Source organism: Aquila chrysaetos, chromosome 8 (assembly GCF_900496995.4).
Source record: "Aquila chrysaetos chrysaetos chromosome 8, bAquChr1.4, whole genome shotgun sequence".
NCBI lineage: Eukaryota > Metazoa > Chordata > Aves > Accipitriformes > Accipitridae > Aquila > Aquila chrysaetos.
In genome coordinates, this window is record NC_044011.1 from 33,810,436 (window position 1) to 33,822,518 (window position 12,083).

The following is a 12,083-nucleotide window of genomic DNA, read 5'->3' on the forward strand; positions in this document are numbered from 1 at the left end:
TCCAGCAACGTGGGTAACCAGATGGGCCACTTACTACAGGGGGTTGCTACATGACTGTCACGGCCAACTTTGCTAGGTGAGCAGCCACTGTGGTTAAATTACTTATTTTAGTGTTTGGTGGGGTTTTTTGGTTTTGTTGGGGTTTTGTTTTGTTTTGGTTTTTTTGTTTTTTGTTTTTTTTTTTTAATTGAGAAAAACATCAAGTGTGGATTTTTTTTATTATTATTATTCTTTTTTTAAGACAGAGAAGGAAGATTTGGACTATAGTCCCCGAGTTTTCCTCCAAGTGAATGCCAAATCTCAGAAACCACAAAGCAAATACAAGGATGCCAAGGCCTATTAAAGATAATTCAAACATTTTTCATTTTATTTTTGGGATTGGCACTCCTGTTCAGAAGATGGGGCATTTACGCTTCAGAGTGAAGACAGGGAGAGAAAGACTGAAGGGGTACAGAACTCCTTTGAAGAAAGAAGTTGTGCCTTATCTCCCAACCGGGTAACAGGCTCCTTTAAAAAGAGCTGTGCTCTCCTTAAAGTCTCAATTGCTCCAGCTGCCACTCAGGAAACGGGACAGAAATGCTCAGGGTTAAAAGCTTCTCCCCTCCCTCCAACCCAAGCAATCAGGAGATGAGATGACATAAACTCAAACTGTGGCCCCAAGCCAGCCCCTTAAAAGGAAGCCAGAAGTGTTTAAGGAAGATCGCTGGTGCTAGGATCTGGCTGCTGCCCATCTCTCTCCGACAGCAGTCGCTGCGATCCCAGGGCTGTAGGAACTGCTCTACACTGCAGGGAAAAGGGAGTGTCGGGCTGCTCTCACATTGGGCGGATCTAACGCTCTCTATCAGTAATTTTGCTGCCTCTGTTCTTGTCCCAGCTTGCTCGGGTTCAACAAGGCTGGTACAGAGCTGGATGGGAGTTGAGCAAATACCCTTGCAAGTCAAAGCTCCTGCTTTTGTTCTGAGATGAGGAAAACTGCTATTTTTTCCACTAGCATGAGTGCAGCCAAGTGTGGGCTGCTATCTTACTGATAATGAATGATTAGAGTTGAGTGTAATGGAAAATGGAAGCCTTTTGTTCTGGGGCTAATGAAATGATTGATTTATGTCAATTCAATAGGTGCTAGAACTCCTGGGTGCTAGTCACATGCCCCTTTACTGCTACAGTAGCCCACTGTATGACAAATATTCACATTACTTAATTGTTACCACAACTGCACGTAGTTACCTGGCAATAGTATGTGCAAGTGGCCAAGGGCTGAGCAGAAGAACCCGAACTAGCTGGTCACTGAGAAGCTGTCACAAGGGACTGAGCCAGCTGACAAGATCAGTGGAATTCCTACTGCTGCTTCTCTGTGGATTCACATGAAAAACGAACTAAAAAAAAAAAAAAAAACAAACCCAAACGAAAGCCAAAAAAAGAAAATCAAACAGTCCAGGAGATCAAACAGGCATTTTCCCCCACAGTAAAAGTCTTTGTTACATTATAAAAAAAAATTTTAAGCATTTGACAAGAGACTGAAACAACAAAATAATCACTGGTGCATGGAGATGTTTTTGACTAAATCCAGTGGAGTTTTGTTTTCTACCCAAGACATAAACCTCTGGCACTCTGGGGATTAGAAACAGAAAGGCTGACAGATTTAACTCTTGCAGCACAAGTGGTTTCACTATAACATGATACCAGTACGGTAAGACTGAAACCTGATCACGGTGTGACTTTCATACATTAGAATGTGAATCCTGTTACTACCACATACTCTAACTTTAAACACCAATAGTTAAAGTGACAATTCATTTCTATAGCATATCTGTAAAAAAGTCTCATATGAGAAGGGGCTCTTGGTTTATTTATAGGCAAAACAGCTGTTTTCTGCATTCCACGACCTAGGCTGAGGTCTGCTCCAAGTCCTGCATGTATGGAGACAGCCTGGGTACAGAGTTACCTTGTGTGGAAGCAAAATGTGGAGCTCCTTTCCAAACCAGTGAACAGTGCCTTTTCAACTATATGCTGACACCTTCTATGGAACACAGCTTTACTGGTGATTTTCTTTAATCACAGGAAAAGTGGTAATTTTTTATGGTGGTGGCAGACTAACACAGCTCTGGAACTTAGGTTAGTTCATTTTAGAAAACAAAGTAAAGAGAGACCTTTCACAGCTGCTTTCCTCTCAGTTTCCCTCCTGAAATGCTCATTAAATATATAACAAGCAAAAGCAAATAATAGCCTCCAGTCAAATTAGCCCATTCATCTAGATAAGATGAAGATATGTTCCTCATCTACACACTGAAATGATTCCACTCATATCACCCATGTACCCAGATGCAGTAATTTTCTACTACTGCTCACTTCCATCTATCCTACTATATTGTTAGGTGCAGCACATCCTGCTGTGCCTCTGCCACTTTGTAACTGAAGTATAAATTATTACGTACTTTTGTTAGCTAACACTGGGTACATGACTGCGTATTAGTACAAATAGGCAACCCCCCCCCCCATATTGTTGCATATACAAGTCCCTCCTTTGTAAAGATCCACAAGCGATGAGTACTTTTTCATGTTATCTCTGTTCTCAAGTGATACTATTCATTGCAACTAGAAGTTTCCAGCTCTGTCTAAACATTTATTCTTATATGGATTCACGCTCTTAAATCATAGCCTTGAAATAGTCCACACTTCTGCCCCCTTATATTTTTAAGCTAATATCCTTTTAGAGGAGTTTTGCAGCATTTATTTAGATTCATTATTGCTTTTCTCTCTTAAAAAGCCACTTCATTTAATATAGCTACCCCTTTCTTAATTTTTTTATATATATATAAATGGGGGGGCATGTTCTGTTCTGACATCATTATCAACATTTTGCCAAGCAGCAGCCAGTATCTGCAATCTTGCCATCAGTGTCATGCTGGAGGAGAAATCAATAACATTTTCTAGATTGCTCTGCTTTATATGCACGCAGACTACAGAAAGTCAAATAAACATAAGCAAGCAATTCCTTCTCCCAAGAATTCCAGTCTAGTGTCTTTGCCTGGTTCCCAAAGGCCAAACATAAATCAAGAAAACACTCAAAGTTCAAGACAGAATAAGACCTCCTACTACTTACACAGTTTCAGACCAAAACTCTACACAGCCATGAATAATCCCAAATGAACTGTCAGCACAGTATGTCTTCCCAAAACAGAACATTTACCCACATACTAAGTAAAAGAACGTGAAAGACTGGTTGCTGGCCATGGTAATTTGGACTCTCCAAATACATTTGGCAACATTCATCAACCCAGTTAAATCTGCTCTGTAGTTTACAGGGGCACACAAAACTCATACAAAGAAGCACAAAATTATACATGCACACACTCTGGTATTAACACCAATTTAAATGATCAGTTTAATTAAACCAGGCAAGTTTAAGCACAGACAAGCCCTGCAGTGTATTTCTACTGAACAGGTATTAAAAAAAGATTGGGGGGAAAAAAAACCCACTGAGTTTTAACTTTTTCCCCCTTCATTGCCCAAACATACTCATCCTGCTGCTCAGATGGTGTGCGTGTTTTGTACCGAGCCATTCAGATATTGCAAGTAGCTGTTGGATGGGTTTGCTGTAGGCATTTTCCTACGAGATGTAGTATCTTCCTACGCGTAGCCAGTACAGCCTTTGCTACTACTCACGGCCTTCTTGCTTTGGCAGCCAGGAGGTGCTTTAACTACTGGCTGGGCTAAGCCTCTACTAAATTGAACTGTAGACTGAAGCAGTCCCCAGCTGGCTCCAGAACTGATACAGCCGGCAAACGACTGACAGCCAACTTTTCACAGCCCTCCCTTTATGTTCTAAGCGTAACTCCACTGAGCATAAGCCATGCAAAGTGTAAAACATGGCCCCAAGGTTTGTAAATCTCCATCTAATCTTACATAGTATATCCAAACAGGAGCTCTGTATGTCTTTTCTTCGCTTTGTTTTCTCTGCTTTCTCAAAAGCTGTAACCAACTACTTGGCTCTTTTTTCATGCAAGGCTGCCAACTTCTATAAACGGACTCAAAACCTGGCAATCAGTATGCAGAATTCTCGTTGCAATATCCCTGCTTTGCTGTCTATTTTTGTAGACACTTATTTCAAATACTTGCAGGCCAAGGGTATTTTCCTTTGGTTAACTATTCCATCTGAAATGGTATGTAAGGTAAATTCCTTCAGAAAAGATTCCAACCATCCCTCAGGTGATTTGTACTACATGAAAGAGACTTAAAAAGAGAGTTTTTCTCTCTGTCATTGTCAGATTTGCAAGTCAGTATTCTGCACACAAAACCCATACTAATTTATTCAGTTCTCTTATCTTCCTCCTTTCACTCCCTCAGCTGATACAAGGCATGCCAAGTCCATGGTGCTTCCCTAATGCTGCACTGCTGTTCTCTTACTCTTCCAAAGGGAACATTCTCTACATCTATTTAGCAAGATGGCTTTTAAAAATAGGAACACAAAATCCAGTGCTGAGTTCAGGATAATTATGGGAGATACAGCAGGTGCAAGTATCTCTTACACAGCATTTTCTGATGATACCACAAAGGAAAACTTTACTTGCAAACAGCTTAGAGGGACTTTTCAGGGTACTTCTGCTGTACAGCTTTTGAGAAGTATAGTAAACAGTCTCCTGTAAACAAGTTTGGCCAAGCTAGTAAGTGGAAGTGTAATTTCCCAGTGATGTTCAGCCTGCTTGATAAGCCAGCCAGCATTTTTCACTCCAAAATCTACCAGGCTCCTGTCAGACGAACAACCTAGATGTGCATCACAGAGCACTTGGCCCAGACTCAGAGCATTTAGGCTCCTCTCTTCTCCCAGGTCTAGGAGTCAGGACCCTAACCCCTTTGCTGAGGCAAGTGCTAGGCCTTTGCTACAAGATTTTCAAAAGCTACTACTTTAGTGACTGCCTGAAGGGAGACAGACAGCCAGGAGCAATGCCATAGGCTTTTTTTGTATGACAGAGCATAAGAGGGACTAAGAGTTCCCATGACAGATCTACCATTCAAAGGGAAACTATCACCATTTTGCATCAGCACCTGAAGTCTGTAAATTCATTCCAGTGTTTTCCAGATAGGGCAACCAAAATCCCTTTCACCCTGTGAGTACTAGAATATGTTTTTGATTCAGTTTCAAAAGGCCAAATTATACCAGACAAGACTGAGCTTTCTGAAGAGGGCCAGGAAGGTGTCCATGCCTCCTTACTTGCATGTTGTCCCCAGACTTCCCACTTTGATCCATTTCTTGCTGTCACAGAATTCCCAGCTGAAGACAGGGAATTTAAAGACAGCAGAAGTTCAATAAGTAGAAATACATGCAGAGAAAACACACCTCAATTTAATCTGCGATTTACTGAAATTTGGAGTTTGGACCAGACACATAGCCTTACATGCCTACATAGCCCTGTATTTTGAGTGTGTGATGATTCCAGAAATCAGCTCATGGTGTTTATACTCTAAAATACCATGGAATAACTTTTCTGGATGACAAATATGTTACGGTTTAATTTGGACTTTTTTTCCCCTCTTGCCTGATGCTGAATACATAAGAATTATTTGGAGATCAGCTTTTAATTTTCCAGCGCAAGAATTTTTCCGTATTATTGAATTCAACACATTAATGTGGGAGTTGGTTGATCCTGTTGAACCTATTTCAATTCCAACCAAAATCAGTCTGAAGATTTATCTGCTTTTCAGTTAGTTTTACACATCCATTGGATTTTTCTGTTCAGCAGCAGAAGCATTGGGGAACATGGTTCTTCTATGCAGGAGCAGACAGAAGCTTTTGACACAAGATGGGGATGCAACCTTCCCTTTTAATGAAAAGACAAGATCCAATTTTATATTTAAGTGCTGTCCATTTGATGGGTATGCAAGTTCCATCAGTAGCAGGTGCACAAACTGGGAACCCTATCTGTTTCAATCCTGACAGGATTTCTGGCATATCCCCTATCTTTATTCAGATACCCCTGCAACTCATTATTTCCAGTGCTGCAAAGCTGTAGCTCAACAAGCCATGCTTAAACCTCTCCACTTCTAACTGATGCTCTCTTGACTGGTAACTCTCCATGCCATTCATCTTTCTCAGACTGGAAGCACTCTGTCTTTGCTACAGCAAGGTGTAATCCAGTCCTTTTATACCAGCCTTTGTGCTGGCTGTACTGCTCACCTGATATCCCTTCAAGGAGCTAGTTCAGGAAACTAAGTGGTCAGAAACAAGTCCCACAAGAACTTTTCTGCCAGTTAGCTTGCTAAACTGTCCCACTCTTCTTCCAGAGCTAATGCAAGGCAGGGGATGAGCCCTCCCAGGGGCAGTTAGCTATCCGCATATTCATATACAGCTATAATGCAAAATTTAATCTCATAATGTGGAAGCACTCATACCTCAGACCACCCTTCAGAGGGTCATCTACCACCTTCAAAAGGCCATACACTAGATAAGTCACCTTGTGCATTCTCTCATGTGCATCTTACTTTTATCCTGTCTTGGTGTGCACTACAAAGAACACTAATGCTGAAAATATTTCAGTGTGCTTCATAAGTGCTATTGAATATGTTACGCTGTTCAAAAGGCTCACAGATAGCAATAAGCAGCAAAATGCTCCTGGTTGAAAAAAGAAACCTGGGAAAGAGAAAATGATTGCCTACTGAAGTGTGAAAGATTTTTACCATAAAATAATAAAGGTGTCATTTTCAAATAACAGAAGAGTACTTCAGAATATAGTATAAACACTATAAAAGACTACAGAAAGGAAAAAAAATACAAGTTTTCCCAAGTGTTGACAGTGAATATAAGTCATTCACACAGCTTTTCCTTCTAACCTCTCCCGTACAGTTTTATTTTCAAACACCTCAGAAACCTTGCTTCAACATTTTAGGAACAGGAGTCTCATCTATTATAGCACAATAAAACACCAAATCTAAATCAAGCTCAGCTCCATTTATTTTACTATCAGGTACGACATTGCTGCAAGCTAACAATTTAGAAGCAAGTTTTGGAACTAAGAAAATGCCTATTTGTAAACAATTATTAAATACAACCTAATTATGTAATTGTTTCCACAGTTTTCTGGAATGCATTCTGTCTTCCTAGACTTTTTTCCCCCCAAACCGTATCAAGTACTAGGAAGTTCTTAGTGTCATCTTTCAAGCTAAACAAAATGCACCAAAATGGTCTCAAACTACAGATTATTATTTTTTTAATTACAAAATGATTTAGGTACATCAGTAATTTTCTATTTCCTTGTGCTTAAAATATTCTGTTGAAATACCCAGAATTCAAGAAGTTTTAGACATGCCATATTTGCTAATGCTGACACAAAGGCAAAAAGCCAAAGCTGCCTCCTCTAGACTTCAGAAGGTCAAACAAGAATAAATGCAGCCAAGAATTAGCCCAGAAATTTGGAACTAGAATATGTGCAATCACATCTTAGTCTCATTATAGTCATTATAACAAAACTCCCATCAAATGTCTTCAGTGGGTTCAGGGGGAGGTCATCTTTCCTCCAAAAACATCCTGCTTCAGGCACTAAAAACTCAAATTTCCAGTGCTGCAAAACACTGGATCTCAAATCCAGCAAAGCAAATTACTACATACTTTTGCAGGACTGCTCTGCTTAATGTTGGCAGCCAGCATGCCTGGAGTATCAGACATTTCTCACTCACTCTCATTTCCTTATTTGACTTTGCTGACCCCAATTGTGATATGGTGAATCACATCTTGTCCCCAGGCACTCCAGTTCTACCCAGTCCTTACTGTCACAGACATCCCCACTGAGGCTGGGGGATTTAGAGGCACAAGAGGCCAAAGAGGTTTTGCACCTTTCTAATAAAAAGGGATTCACTGTAACCTGCAGGTAATCTCTGATCAGCAAGACAATTCTCCTAAAGTTCCTAGCCTGCTTCACAGTCTACTCGTGCTGTGAACTTGATTGATCATTTTGTTGGCAACCTGAAAAGTTTGTATAAATAGCTCTGTAGAACTGCTAAGACGACAGCCAATGGAGAGGATTGACCCCAAGAACATATTAGACTTCAGTTTCAAGAGAACTCAAAATTGTTACTGCTAGTCCATCAACAACAAATACAGACTATGAATTTAACATGCATGTTATTGAAATAACCTGTTAAGATTTAGTATACAGGCAGTAATCAGTAGCTTAAGTGATATTTTCTCCTTCTAACACATCTAGTGGAAGCTTGAAATTATTTTGCTAGCTAGACCAAGAGGCCTCTTTTGTGTTGAAAAATAGCAGTAAAAGAAAAATACTTTGATTCCTCAGCACCAAGTGCTTAAGACTGTTTACAAACAATTGATAAAGCCTAACAACCCAGCACAATACCTTCCTATTATTTCTAAGCAGTTAATGCCAACACTTTCAGAAGCAGCTTTTTTTTGGTGCATTTTTTTCATCCAGCTTTTACAATCCATTGTTGTTACTTATCCTAGATACTTAAAACAGAAGTGACATGTATGCAAAAAAGATTAGCCATGTAAATGTAGGTGTTCAGAGTGAGGGGATCCCTCTAAAATTTTGGATGTAAAGGACCAGCACATGCTCACAGAGCTATTTAGTATCCTTACTGTTGGATTTTCAAAATACTATTATTCTGCTCCTCTATTCTATAGTGCCTACTACCCCATAACACTCAAAATAACAACTGACAGTATAAAGTATTTCCCAAAACAAGTGTTATTTCAACTATTCAAAATTCCTTTAAAGACTATCCAAATGCAACTCTCCGCTTTAAAACAAAAAAAATGTTTTTCAGAAGTGCTTCAGTTAACAACAGGAGAATGATGTCCCTCTCCAAAGGGGATTCAGCCTTTCAGCAGATGGTGTTTAGTTAAAACACAGCAGGAAGGACAACATATGTAATGATCTTTACTTTGTTGCCTTTCTTCTTACAAAACATTGGTCCTATCTAAAAGGGAACAGTCAGATTTGCACAAAAGGCTTAATACCTCACATTAAACTAGGATAAATTATATTGCCTGCCAAGCAGCCACAGACAAAGGAAGTTTGCGCAATGGGTATCACCAAACAAAACCAAAAGGGTGTGCTGTCAAATTGCTGCCCTTGCTCAGGAAGGGAGAGCAGTGTGGATGGCAGTTTCCCCAAACTCACTCTAAGCAGGGGCCTGGTACAAAATACAGTGAGGCCACAGGAAAGGATCTTGAGGCTTTGGGGGCTTTCGATCAACTCTGTGAGACTCTGAATTATGGAGGAATTGTTGGACCATGGCTTCGGTTATACACCAGTGCCAGGTAAATGCTCCCAGGTCTCAGGCTGCATGGTGACTCTGCACCTGCAGCAAGCTCTGCCAGAGACCGTAAAGAGAGGACTGATATTCTTCCACAGCCACGTGATGTTAGAGGGGGACTCCCTGTGCCTGCATAGATATCCCCATAGCCTATCCTAGCGCTCAGTTAAACAGCAAACACACCTTACATATTATGCTATTTAGAAACAAAATGACAACATTCATGCAGCCTAAACTAGAGCGACATCTGTAATTTGTGGCATTTCAATACAATGGACTTACTGCCAGATTCAAAGGCACTGAGCTATGTGGCAGGGAGCAGGAGCCAAGCATCCTTGTCACTCCAGAGTGCAGCACCATGGGGGGAGGAAATCTATGCAGGACACCCCATTGCTCTGTGCCAGAGCTGCTGCGGGTGAGAGGGAGAGGGGGGAATTTTCCTTTCTAGGGCGGTCCAGGGGAATGAAGGGGTAACTTAAAAGCAGAGAGATTAAGTAGCTTGTTTGTGACTTGACAACTCAGTAGAACAGCTAGACCTACATCATACCCATTACCCTATCTGCACGTGACAAGAAGACATATATTGCAAGCTAAGACGAGCAATGTTTGCATTATGCTTGCCAAATTAAAAGAAAAAACCCAACAAACGAGACAGAGAGCAAGGCGAGTTGTCCCTGATGAGAAAAATAAATCTCTCAAAGATGGACCTTTCAAGGCCTGCATTCTCACATCACCACCCAGGTTTCTGGAATAAATGTCATGGTGTGTCAAAGAAGCATTTCCTTGAGACACTGTACCAGCAGACACCTGGATGTCTAGTATGTGAACCATGGACTCGGAGAAAGGGGAGGTATAGCAAGCAGAAGACAGTGCAACAAAGCAAGCAACAAATATATATGCTTGTCAGCAGTTTTAATGCAAAAAGACTTGAGAATGTTATGAACAACTAAACTAGATGATACAGAATTACTGCAATTACATGAAAACATGGACACTCTACCATCATTGTAAATCTCCGGATTCAGATCTTTCTATACCATAGTAAAGCCTGCCTAACAGTTAGTAATGAACCAAAAATATTTCAAGGTTTCCTCCTCCCATGTGTTGCTTTAGCAGTGGTAGACAAACATCCACTTAAGCTATATTGCTAGCAAATATATTTTCTCCAGATGCTCTGCTTATTTGCTGAATAACCTCTTAAAAACAAGCAGAAAGGACTACATTTTAAGGATGATTAAATAAGCCATTATTATTATCATACAGTGGTCTTATATCCCACTGGCGAGGTTAAAAGCCAAATAATTTCCATGGAGGAGGAAAAGAACTAATAATACACTTTCCAGCACTTACCATAAATGTAATTTTAATTGTAGTGATGGAGAAAAGCAGCAGATTTCAGAGTACATAACGGAAGACAATTTTAATATCTTTTAAACAGGGGTGATGTACACAGACATTTGTATTTGCAAGCCCTGCCACAATAGCACTGAGTCACTCCACTCAAAAAAGCAGATCCCACTTCCCTAGCTCACCTTCACTGTACTTTTGCATACTTGCTCATCAAAGGCCAGTAACCTTTCCACTGGGTGTAGAGTTGCAAGTGAAAGACATTTGTCTTACCTCTCCTAGGTTCACACAGAGTAGTGTATCTGCAGTAAGAGCTGGAGGTCAAGTGCAACTAAAACTAGTTCTAACCCACCAATTCCTCCCACGATTGTACCTTTCATGGAAGGTCCTGTGGAACGAGGAAGAAAATGGCAGAGAAAAACAGATGCCAAGAAAATAAAGACATATAGATGTATTCTTACTTTCCAACCATTCTACCACACAACATAGCTAAAAAACGTACCTCACCCCCACTGCAGCTCTTCCTACCAAACACAATCACTAGTCTTTTACCTTCACAAAGATTAATTGTGCAGCAGAGCTAGAGTCTGAACTCACAGCATCCCCACATCCAGGGGTCTCCATGCTTACCACTGAACTATGCAACAGGCTGATTGTCCCATCTCTCCTCCCGAGCAGTCTGAAGGTAGCAAAGATCTGTGTAAACTCCTACAATAAACACAACCGTCTCATTACAGGCTTGGTAAATTATAGATTGATGGAATGGTAGAGATGGCAACAAAGGTAATAGGTATGGAAAAACGTCAGGAAAACTCAATCTCAATAGCTAAAGGAAAAGTTTGGTTTTTTTTTTTAAATCTGAAATTGATCTGTGAACATGCACAATTCAAAAATTAAAGCAAATCTGAACTAATTTCAAGTTTTCTCACCCAGCAGTTTGTTACAGTTGCATCAATGAGAGCTGCGAATATTTGGAGAATGAAAATCACACAACTTTAATAGGATTTCTATGCATGGGTACTCACCAAGGAACAATCAGAAGTATGTTGAAAGTACAGGGTCTGTCTTTGACAGATCTCTTCAAATAAGGACAGCATTTAATTAAAAAATATACATCCCTTGCTGGAATAGGCATTGCTCCCTGCAAACAGAAACAGGGCTCACAGTGGACAAGAAGACCCAATTGCTGCCAGCTGCAGGGGTTTGCAGCTACTGGCAGGGCAAGGATGGCTCCCTTGCAGGCAAGAAACAAGGCTGGGACACTCTGCAGCCCCCAAGAAAAAGCAAAGACCTGGGGCTGCTGGCCTTGTATGGAGATGAGAGGGAATTCACTCAGCAAAACACAAGCCTCCCTCTCCAGTTATCACCCCCTCATTCCCCACAGGTGGTCCCCTGCCTCACCCAGCCAGGGATATCCCCAGGAAAGTGGGATAACTTCCTCTTGTACCCACCATATGCAGTGACAGGGA

General features: G+C 40.8%; 1 long non-coding RNA gene across 3 annotated transcripts in view; it reads right to left on the minus strand.

Moving 5' to 3' along the window:
* Positions 1-12,083, minus strand: part of LOC115344325 — a 64,585-nt gene that overhangs the window by 7,151 nt on the left and 45,351 nt on the right. Inside the window, exon 4 of one of the 3 annotated variants that reach the window (XR_005933047.1) lies at positions 11,245-11,322. The exons of the other annotated variants lie outside the window; for them this stretch is intronic. This is a non-coding gene — a long non-coding RNA (uncharacterized LOC115344325). The remainder of the gene's footprint in view (positions 1-11,244; positions 11,323-12,083) is intronic. 3 annotated transcript variants of the gene reach the window in all.